The sequence below is a fragment of the Pleurodeles waltl genome, chromosome 6 (genome assembly GCF_031143425.1).
Source record: "Pleurodeles waltl isolate 20211129_DDA chromosome 6, aPleWal1.hap1.20221129, whole genome shotgun sequence".
Lineage (NCBI taxonomy): Eukaryota > Metazoa > Chordata > Amphibia > Caudata > Salamandridae > Pleurodeles > Pleurodeles waltl.
In genome coordinates, this window is record NC_090445.1 from 829111948 (window position 1) to 829124139 (window position 12192).

Genomic DNA, 12192 nt, shown 5'->3' on the forward strand with positions numbered 1-12192 from the left:
GACCAACATGGACAAATATACAGTCCCACTGGGGGCTCGAGGGGACCTTCAGAGGAAGCTACTGGGAGTGATGCTCTGGCAACGGGCAACAATACGGCCCTCAACGTGCAGGCTATCCAGGATTCCAACTTGGCACTACAGATCAAGATAGGGGAGGTGGGGCGGCCGTATCCCTCCTCTGTCAGGACCTTCGACAGGCAATGGAGCAGGTCTCTAAGATGGAGGAGAAGATCTCCACCCTAGTAGAAACCGAAACACCTCTTGTCAGAGGTAGTACACCTGAACAAGGACTCAAAAAGTCTGCATGACCGCAAGACTCCAAAAACAGGACCCAGCACAACAACCTATGCTTCAACGCCTTCCCAGAGGGAGTCGAAGGCCTGGCCCTGAACAGTTTCTGGAACAGTTGCTCCACTCATGGAAGGACTCGCTTACCCTGTCTAGTTGCTTTGTCATAGAACGGGCACACCACTCCCTTGCTCGAAACCCCCTCCTAGGGGTGCCCGAGCCAGGTTTTTGAACTATAAAGACCGAGATGCAATTCTCAAAGGTGCACGCCTCGCCATGGACCTTTCCTATCAATCGAGGTGAATCGTGATATTTGCAGACTATACCTGCAAGGTACAAAATCAACATAAATCCTTCGACCAAGTTAAAATCAAGCTGCAGGCTGTGCAGATTTCCTACATGCTCCTTTACCCTGCCAAGCTTTGAGTGGTACACCAGGGCAAAATGCAGTTTTTTAAATCCCCGAAAGAAGCCTAGACTTGACTCACTGAGCACCGCCCTCTCACCCTTAATCCACTGATCCCCTGGGGAGACTCAAATCCTCAGGGAGACACCACAAGACCGAAGACCAAGGGTCAGCCGAAAGCTCCAGAAGGTGGCCGCTTGGCTGGCACAGCCCCGATCCCACCTCGAAGTCAGAAGGGGAGCGAGAGCCCCTGTTGGTGGAAGATGGCACACAATCCCGACTTTACTCAGCAGGTTTACTGACCGACTCTGGCCCTCAATATCCTCTATATACCCTTATCTTAAATGCATGCCAGCACCACAATATCCTGGGAAAGCTCTGTTCCATTGTATTCAGGGGTGGTGGGTTGGGGATTTCCAAACCTGCAAGGTAACACCTTCACCCTCGTTATTTATTTAGTTCGTTCTATGACATGTTGGGTTTGGGCGACAGTTGCTTCTTCTGGGTGGGAAGTATAGGGTGGGGAGAGTTGGAGGGAATTGGGAATGGTTTGTGTTTACTTGTTTTGATGATAATGTTTTGTTGTGCCTTTTCCTTATGCAAGGGAGGAACCGAACTGAACATCCTGTCTACTGAGTTCTCCATTGCAGGTGTCTTTTATTGATACCCCCCTTCCCCTACCAACCCTGTCACAACCAGTCACAGCCCAGTGCACACCCCTCACTCACCAGGACTCTACCATGGCCCACTTATTGATGGTCCTAACCTGGAATGTTAATGGTCTCCTAGAATGTATTAAGAGAGGACCTGTCTTCCAGTTCCTTCAAAGACACTCCCTGAAATTAGTATTCCTCCATGAGACACATCACCAAGGCACCAAATGCCACTTCTTTGCCTGCAAAGGGTACAACAGGGTGCTTCATGCAGGACACACGAGAGACTCTAGAGGAGTGGTCATCCTGGCAGTCCCTGGCAGTGACTAAAGTTACAAGGGACACCAGTGGCCGATATGTCCCCCTTGAGGGTGTCATGGAAGGCACTTCTGACAACATTTTAAGTATTTATGTTCACCCACCACTACACCAGGCTACACTGAATACTCTGAGGAACCTGGTGGCCGGCCTACCTCTGGGAACGATGATTTTAGTGGGCGACTTTACTGACATAATGGGACAAATTGACTATCATGGTCCCGCAGGGCCCCGTCGTAGGTGTGGCTGGGGGTTGGCGGACTGGATCGAGGGACTGGGACTCAGTGATGCGTGCAAATTTGGCACCAAATGGACCTAGACTACACTTACTATCAGACGTTCAAGGCTCACTATCTTGCATTGACTACTTGTTTGCCAGCCTCCTACCTCCTCTGGAGTACTGGCTCCCAAATCCTGCCCAGAGGAATAAGGGAGCCGAACGAGACAAACACCGCCGGGTGACTGAGCTTGAACTCTCTGTGGCAGAGTGTGAGTGCCGGAACCCAGTGAGGTAGAAATGAGAGAGCTGGAAGTAGACTGCACGTTGCTACACCAACTGAGCCTCGGTGGGGCCTGCATATGTAGGATGGGGACCACTCGAAAAGTATATGAATGGGGTGACAAATCAAGTAAACTTGTGCACGTGTTGGCTGCTCACCAGTCCAAGAACAGGGTGATACCTCATGCCCAGGGAAATTCAGAAGCATGGGTGGAGGGCTCTCATGAAATAGCTGCCACATTTGCTGGATACTACCACAAAGTCCACGCATGTCGTATGTGCCCCCCCCATTGAGGGATCAGCTCCCTTAGTAAGGGAACTCCCTCTGCCCCTGTGTCCCCTCAGGAGTGAGAGGCTCTGGACACCAACATTACTGGCGTGGAAATAGGGAATGAACTTAACCCGAGTAAAATGCTGGGACTAGAAGGCATCCCCCAGAGCTTTAATGTAAGTTTTGCACTGATATTATTTCCCCCCTGCTTAAACTGTATACAGAGGCTGCATCTCAGGGTCACTTTCCCCCTGAAACAGAACAAGCTACAATTGTAGTACTTCCTAAGCCAGGGTGACAACACGTACCTGTGCATCTTCTAGACCCATCTCCCTTATTAACAGCAAAATTAAAATGTATGCCAAAATATTAGCGAACTGCTTGCTGACGGTCATTCCTGGGCTAGTCCATCCCGTCCAGTGCAGAGTTACCCTTTTCCGCAGCACAAGAAATTGCATCCGCAGAGTTTAGATAGCACTCTCCCACATTAGAGCTTTGAATGGCCCGGCTGTCCTTATGCTAATTCATTTCGAATAGGCTTTTGATGGTCAACTGGACTAACTTGGATAGGGTACTTGAGAGAATGGGCCTTGTTTCCGAAATTGTTAAAGTTCTGTACGTGGATACGTGGATACGTGGGTATGTGTGCCCGAGTGTGGGTCAACGCAGCGCGTTTCAGAAGTCTTCTCAGTGACGCGGGGTACCCACCAGTGATGCCCCTTATCCCTCCTCTGATTTGCACTCGCTATCGCATCACTGGTGGTATGGATTCGATGCAATGCAGAGGTGTGGGAATTAGACTGGGGCATGTCCATGGAAGACCACATAGGATTATATGCTGATGACTTCCTAGTATTCATATCCAGGCCAGCGGAGACGGGGCCTCTGTTTCTCCAGATGTTTAACATTTTTGGGGATGCCTTGGTTCTCCGGGTCAATTGGAATAAGTCTTTATTGGTTCCGCTGAAAAGGGACCACTGAGATGAAACATGGCAATCCCAGATTCCAGTGGGTCGGGTTAGCTTTTCATACCTTGGGGCACACGTATCATGGGAACCAGACCTGACATGGAGCCTGAATTTGAACCCGGTGCTGCACAGGGCGAGGGGAGGATCTTGCATGCTGGAATGCCTTGCATCTCAACATTATGGGGAGAATCGCCTTATATAAAATGATGATCCTTCCTAAATTCCTGTTTAGTCTCCAAAATTACCCATTGTGTATCCCTCAGACCTGGTTTGACTCTGTACAAGCTCTGGGCCATAAGCTTGTATGGACAGATGGACCCTCCATGTGCAATGTACGACAGGGGCCTTGCTATGGCTGCTGTGCGACTTTACTACTGGGCCATTCAACTACTCCCTATTAATGAATGGTTACACGGCCTGTGGGACAACCCAACGTACAGGGGACAATTGTCCGTTCTGGGCCTGAACAACATCCTGCATATCCTCTATGGTGCCCCTGTTCCATATGACATTCCTGAGGTCACCCAAGTAGTTCTTAGAGTAAGGAAGGCTGCACTGCGGTGGTTAGGTTCGAACCGTAAACTGACCGAGGAGACTCTGTTGTGGGCGGGCCAATGGATGGAGCAGGTATCCACCCTTAAAGGATTCAGGGGGTAGGACTCCATTGAGATATCAAAACTTGGTGATGTGTGGAACGGCAATCATAGGAAAGCATTCCACGAAATCCAAACAGCCTTTCATATGCCCCTCTCCCCATTTTATTGGTAGCTACAGCTCAGGCATGCGCTACACATCTATAGCACAGCCTTCCAGAACATTCCTGAATACAGTCTCTTAGAAAATAAGATATATACAGGCTAATTGGGTAAAGGGAGGATTTCTCAAATTTATAAATCCCTGGTAATTCATGCCCCTACATCCCTGACACCCCCTGAGGAGCAAATGGGAAGGCCATGTGGGGGACTGGATGAAGCAGACTGGCGAGACGCCTGTCAGGCCCATTGCAGTTTGATGATCAATGCTAGACACTGCTGTATATAGTTTAAATACTTGCATCAGGTGCACATGACCCCCGCTCCGTTTCCGAGCATGTAGAGGAAGCCTTCTTGCCTCCTCTACATGCTCAAACTGCAGAGGCTCGGTGGGTGACTTTTTCCATGTGGTCTGGTCATGTCCTGTGATCCCTGAATATTGGGGGGCAGTACTGTACGTACTGTCTGCTGTGGTGGGCACAACTATTGCCAGAGACCCCAAGATCACCTTGTTGGGTATACTTGATGACCTGAGAGGGGCCAGGCGAGACAGGATGTTGGTAAGGGTGGACAGGGTGATTGCCAAAAGAGATATTACCTGAACCAGGACGTTCTCTGAGGCTCCCTCGATCATGGCGTGGACTCGGGGCATGGACTGGAATGGTAAATTAGAGGAAGTTAGTTATGAGGCCCGGGGATGCCCCATAAATACCAGAGGATCTTGAAAAAGTGCTGGGAACATCACCATATGTCGACCAGATGACCCTAGGACACCAAGCCGTTGTAATTATGGACTCTGTGTCTTTTGCAGTTAGCTGAGTAGGCGACCTGATACTGATGTATTGTAATGTGATTCATTGCTTGGGACAGGCAAACTTTTTTTGTTGTATTGTACAAAATTCCACTAATTTGCTTACATAAAAAAAGACCATAACTCGAATTTAGCAAATCTATGCACAAATAACTACAATTTTTTTTAAAGTCATTCCCCAATTCTGCAAGGTTCGGGGGGGTTGTCATACATCTAAGTAGTTACAGAAACACAGGGGTGCCCTATTTGTACAACCTTGGCTTGGTAAATGTGGGGGTGTAACTCCCCTTGAAACTCAAGTGGTTTAATCTGTAAAGATCCGTTTCCCAGGATCAGATTTTCCAATCACTAGGTGGTGCACATGCACCCATTCTGCACTTCTCATTCTCTATACTATTCCAAAGAAAACTAATCCCCTGGAGGCGATTACTGATTTGGCCATGCACAGCTTTCAGTTATCTCAAGTCCAAAGCTCTCCTTGAAAATGTTCTCTTAAGATGTGGAGTTAATACACCTTTGCGTGTTCGGTTACAGGTCTTTTCCCTTGAGCTGCTTAGGGGTATGTTTGAAAGGATTGGTCAGTGGGACTTTAGTGGAGGCTTCCAGCCTGTCTGGGGCTTTAGTGTAAGCTTCCAGCCTATCTGGGGTCTGACTGCTTTGAATGTGAACTGAGCGTTCTGCCTGTGCTCTGCATGTTATTTTCATGTGTCAGCAATGCTTGTAAATCTGCACCCTAACCCATGAAAGGTATGAAGCGAAGATACAACAGTTTGCTAAAGCAAAGTGACTTTCATTTTGTGACTGCTTTGTAGAACAGTGGTGTTCAAAATGCACCTAATGCTGCAAGTTCCCGCTGTCAGTATTACTTGCAGAATTGGGGAAGGCCAATAAATGGCTGTTAATTTGTATGAAATCGAATCTGCAATTCTTGTAGTTCGCCATCGAAGTGGATTAAGGCACTAAAAAAGCATCCGTTAAACTGCAGTCAAACTAAAAGAAAAGGCCCATTAGAGCTTTTCTTTGCACACATGTCTGGACCCATAAACAGCTAGCAGATGAATTGAAGTTCACAGATGAGCTTGGTAATCATAACAATACTTTCAATAAATGTGGAGCACACTATGCTCCACAAGAAAGATAGAGACTGATTAAGTTAAGGGGTCATAGAAGGCAAAATCTGATTATTATTATTAAATGATTAAAATATGTATGATTCGATTAATATGCTGTTTAAAGTTAAATCAGAATATACCAGAGGACAAAACAGCATGGAGCTGCCTCAAACGGAAAGACAAAGGAAAATCAGTTTTCTCATTAAGAGAATACTCTAAGGGCCATATGTACAAACACATTTTCCCATAGACACAGAATGGGTAAAACCCTTTGCTACATCTGGCCCTAAATCTTCTACTCGGCTCTACTCCAAGTTGCATACAATTAGCTAACACTTGATACACCTACACACAATTCTAATGAGACTTTCCAATCAAGGTAAAGACAGATGATCAAGTTATAGACCTGATAAGTTTCTCAGTAATCCTCTCAATCTCTAAGCATCCTTCAAACTTCCAATGTCTGTAACAAGATGAGAGACAGAGCCCAACCTGTACTTTGTAGGTGTCTTTGTGAATTGTGCTACTCGTTAAATCATTCCATGATCATCCCAAAGAACATGGGAAAGAAAGCAAAAGAACATTGTATTAAATATTTAGAACCCCATTTTAACCTAATAATAAAATGTTCATGTGCTACAAAGCTAGATGGCAAAAATAGTGACCATTTCAAAATGCTGGTCTATATCAGCTTTGGTCAATCTAAACTATTAAATTCACTTATTTTCTCTACAAATAGCATTTGCATGTTTCTGTATTAATGTTGTATACAAGGCAGAACATTTAGGGGGAACTTTTGAATTTGGCGGACAGGAAAGCTTGTCTGTCAAACTCCCAACAGAGTGGCCGCCGCCTACACGTCAACCTCCCCATCAGAGTCATTATGAGTTTCCCGCTAGGTCGGCATGCGGAAACCTGAGTTTCCACTTGCTGGCCTAGTGGGAAACAGGCTACAGTATTGTCTTCAGCTTGTAATAGAGCCAGTGGCAATGCTGTAGCTAGCAGGGTGCACCAGCACCCTCGCAATGTTCACTGTCTGCAAAACAGACAGTGAACATTGAGAGATTGCTAGGTAGAGGGCCCCCTGCTCTGCCCATGCCAAGTGCATGGGCAGTGCAGGGGCCTGTGTGTGGCCCCCTGCACCTGTTCTGCACCACCCTTTTCATGTTGGTGATACCGCCATGAAAAGACTGGTGGAGAGCAAGGTCATAATCTGCAGGGCAGCGCTGCTTGCAACGCTGCCCTGGCGGATTACGATCTCAGCCACCACCAGGACAGTTCCCAGGTGGTCTAACACCCAGGGTTGTAATGTGGTGGTCCTGACCGCCACCTCGAGAGTGACGGCTTTAAGACCGCCACACTCGTAATGACCCCAATAGTATGTAAAAAAAAGTCACCAAACCTATACTTCCCACAAGAACAGAAAGGATTTGCACCTCCTTAAACTGCTAGATGGGTGCCTAGGCCATGGGCTGCTCTTTTTGTTTGTAAACGGTCTGCTATTAGACAATCAGAAGGTTCTAAACACTGACATTAGTCAGTTCCTATTTGCTGATGGCGGCCAATCTCAATTGGTAAAAGAGCTTGCTGTCTCAGGCTGGACAAGTTGATATCACAATGCTTCTTAGTTTACTGAACAATTACCGGCTGCCTCCAGCACTTTTGCTTTGGTGGTAGGCAGGAGAAGATCCACAGACTTCTACCACGAGCTGCTTACTATGGACTGATTTTTTTTTGTACAGCCCTAATGTAGATTCTAAACACTTTAGGTGGGTTTGGTTTTATTTAACGTTTAGCTGTAGGGGCAATTTGGAATTGTAGCTGTTGCACTATGAAACATTTTGATACATTAAAAAGCCTGCCATCAAGAATAATGCTCCATAACCAATTCCTGAACCAGTTCATTAGGTGCAGTGGCCCATGGACTCCGATATTCTCGAGGGTAATATCCTGAATGACAGTTTTCTGTAGTAGAACTAATCTTGTAAGATCTGTGCACACTAAGTCATAGCTTTGCTATGAAACATAAACCTGTACAATTTGTGGAAAATGTGGAGTAGCTCTGCTGCCAGAGGTGTGAGTCTCTAAGATGTGTCTGCTATCAAATATGTTTAACCTAATGTATCTGCCTAAGGTATTAGCATATAAAATGTCTGCACACACAGGGGAATGTTTGCTTTGAAATGTCTCAACCTGTAAAATATGTCTAACATGAGGGCTATTTTATCTGTCGGGGTATTGATGCTAGAAGGTTTCTATAGTTTGCATCAGCCTCCCTAACATGATAGGTCTTGTGCACATCAGATTCCACCTAAGAGAGGGGAAGTCACTGAGTTAAGAAGAGAAAATGATGCAGGCATACTGATTACTTCTTAACCAGCATCTGCTCTGCAGAGTCAACATCAGTATGTTGTAAAAAGTGACACTCCCCAATATGAGTTAGTTTCGACAATATTCATTTTAATCCTGATGCTCGATTGAGTATTACACAGCCTTAAAACTGATTTTTGTATTAAAACAATTCACAATCCTTTATGGTGGCTACTTCTCATGAGGATTGTTCTCACTTGACCTTTGACAAGAACGTTGAAAATCATACATTCAAGGAAGGCAATAACATTGTGCCAGCACCACCCAATCTTTCAGTTCTGTACATCTTAGTCTTGTCCTTGGAAGTTGCTGGAAGTGATCCACATGCCTGAAACTTCGATTTTGCCAGACTCTTCTGACTGATACAGAGGCTCCCAGATGTACCATGAACAATATTTTACACTAACTTGAGTTAGCATGTGTTATTCATATGCTGACTATATTGTGCAAATGGAATTGTGTAAATAAAATTGTCATGAGGCTATATTGAATATGAAGTGTAGCTGCAATTATGCATTTAGCAAAGAATTAGAAGCACTTCTTCTATATGTATATGTATGCGCAGGAACAATCTACATCTGTTGGGCTGCTGCTCCTATGGTGATGGCTTGGGGCCTCATTTAAATCATGGCAGATGGCGTTATCTCCACCAGGGCGACACAGTAAATTATTCTGTGGCCCTGACGGAGTCCCTGCCTGACAAATTTAGAAATGTCTGCCAGCCCAGCAGACATTTCCAGCATTGGCAGGAACCGCCATCATGGTGCTTCCTGCCAATGCATTGTCAACATGATGGAGCCATACGTCAAACTTACAACTTTTTTATTTTCAAAAAGAAAACCCCAAACCAGGATTTTCTTTTAGTCAATGAAAAAAAATGCCTCCCAGGCCATAGAAGTTTCCTTCATTGGCGAGGGAGGCAATGAGCACTTTCCAGTGTCCCTTACCTCCAGGTTTTTCCTGGCAGTGACAAGCATTGCATACCATTTGAATATCCACCCATCTTCTTGTTTATAGTAGGATCTCTTCTTGCCTTTACAGCACTGCCTGAACTACCGATGGAGAGGATGCCTTTTGGTCAGAAGTAGAGAGTTACATATCAGCTTATGTTGCTCTACTCCATTCCCTATTTAGCTCCAGGAAAGCCACTGAACACTGATTATTGCTATATGTTGCTACTAAACAAGCAGTCACAAGCACAGTTACCTTGCGCACACCAGGGCCATGATTGGAATTGTGCAGCAGATGCAGTGGCACAAGGGCCAAAAGCTCCACGAAAGCCACTGAACACCGATGATTGCTCTATGTTGCTACTAAACAAACAGCCACAAGCACAGTTACCTTGCAGGCACCAGGGCCATGATTTCAATGATGCAGCAGGTGCAGTGGCACAGGGTCCAACTGCTCTAGGAAACCAAATGAACACCGATTGTTGCTATATTTAACTACTAGCAAGCAGTAAGGAGTACTTTTATGGGTTTTTGTAACTAATGCACTTAAAGTAACACATAGCCTAATGTATCACTGTAATAAAAGCTGTAACCTATTGGACTTTTCTGTCTACCTACATCTTACGTTACATTCAGCACATTTATATGGCGCATTTTCAGAGTTTTGTATGGTCCCGAAGTGCTTCTGAATCTGGACATATTAACACCTTGCCAGGGGCATTCTCCATTCTATAACACTAGCATTTCAGCCACTGTAAACACTATGGCCCTCATTATGACATTGACGGTAAGTGCCGCTTACCGCCATGCTGACTGCCGCCAACATACCACGACCGTGACGGGATACCGCTATGGGTATTATGACCCACACATAGAAATCTGCCACTATACAGACACACACACAAGTCTGCCAGCCCTAAGGTCAGTGATAAAGTGGAGGTACCAAAACCCCCACCGTTACGGCAACAGAAATATGCCCACAGCATCATGACCCACGAATCACCACGGCAGTCATTTAACCAAGGTAAACCATTGGCGGTACAGACCGCTGCGCTCAAAATACACTCACACATACAAAATTACACCACATTGGACAATTCAAACTGCACACATCTGACACACATATACACACCACACCCACACCAATATAAAACACACACCCACACTACCCACAACCCTTTACGACCCAAAGAATTTGACAACTGAGAGAGAGACAAGCCAGGTGCACCCACTGAATCTGAGCTACAAAACACCATCACCCATACACCATCCACACACCCTCACACACACCACTCACACTACACCCATGGCACCACAGCGACACCCCAGATTCTCAGAGGAGGAGCTAAGGGTCATGGTGGAGGAAATCATCTGGGTAGAGACACAGCTATTCGGATCCCAGGTGCAGCAGACGTCCATTGCAAGGAAGATGGAGCTATGGCAGAGAGTCATGGACAGGGTCAACACCTTGGGACAGCACCCAAGAACGACATCATGAAGAGGTGGAACGACCTACGGGGGAAGGTATGTTCCGTGGTTGCAAGACACCAGATAGCAGTACAGAGGACTGGCAGTGGACCCCCACCTCCTCCCCTACAACTAACAACATGGGAGGAGCAAGTCTTAGAAATCATGCATACTGAGGACCTGGCAGGAGTAGCAGGAGGACTGGACTCTGGTAAGTCAACTCTTTGCTACTTTCACCCCCCTACCTGCATGCCATCACATACCCACACCCCTACCCTCACCCCCATCACCCCACCACCTCACACACACCCCACCATCACAACCCACCCCTCCCAGTACCAAGAACTGCATGCAACAACAATGCATGGACACCACTCACAGCCCTGCATGGACACCCATCACTACAGCATGCACAGTAGTGGCAATCACTTAGCCAATCAAATTACAACTCACACAAGCCAAAGCTGTCTTGGTAAGAACAACCATAGAGGGAAAGACACCCATGAATAAGATGTCACAAAGTAACAATAACACTGCATTTACATACCCACAGGACCCCCACATAATGTCACTGGAGAGGGGGTGCCAGCAACATCCAGTCCACCCCCAGAAGGGGCCCACAGTGATGACAGCATCTCTGCACGCCTGGATCAGGATGACCAACCTGAACAGTCGGTGACCCAGCCACAGTCCCATACCACCACAGAGCCTCCCACCTCAGGAAACACCAGCACAGTACCCACCCAGCGGGCTCATCCCTCTGTCCCCAGGACACGTCAATCAGCAGTGTGTCCACCACTACAGGGACCCCAGGCAACCCCACACACACAGGACGATCAGGGACCTGGGGTCAGTGGGCACACGGTTCAGGGGACAGAGTCACAGGACAACAGGGAAGCTGGGAGGACTGCTGTGCGACAAGGGGAGGACAGGCCCAGGGAACCGGCTCTCCACGAGACACTCACCAACATTCTGGGAGCATACCACCATTCCCAGGAGACAATGGGGGTTATTCTAACTTTGGAGGAGGTGTTAATCCGTCCCAAAAGTGACGGAAAAGTGACGGATTTACCACCAGCCGTATTACGAGTCCATTATATCCTATGGAACTCGTAATACGGCTGGTGGTATATCCGTCACTTTACCGTCACTTTTGGGACGGATTAACACTCCTCCAAAGTTAGAATAACCCCCAATGTGCTAGATACTGGCCAAGCTGCAGGAGACCTAGCGGCTGCAGGAGGGACAGTACCTGGGGATCAGGGACGACCTGAGGGACATCCACACCACCCTGGTCACCATTGCAGGGGTGCTGGCAGACATGGCC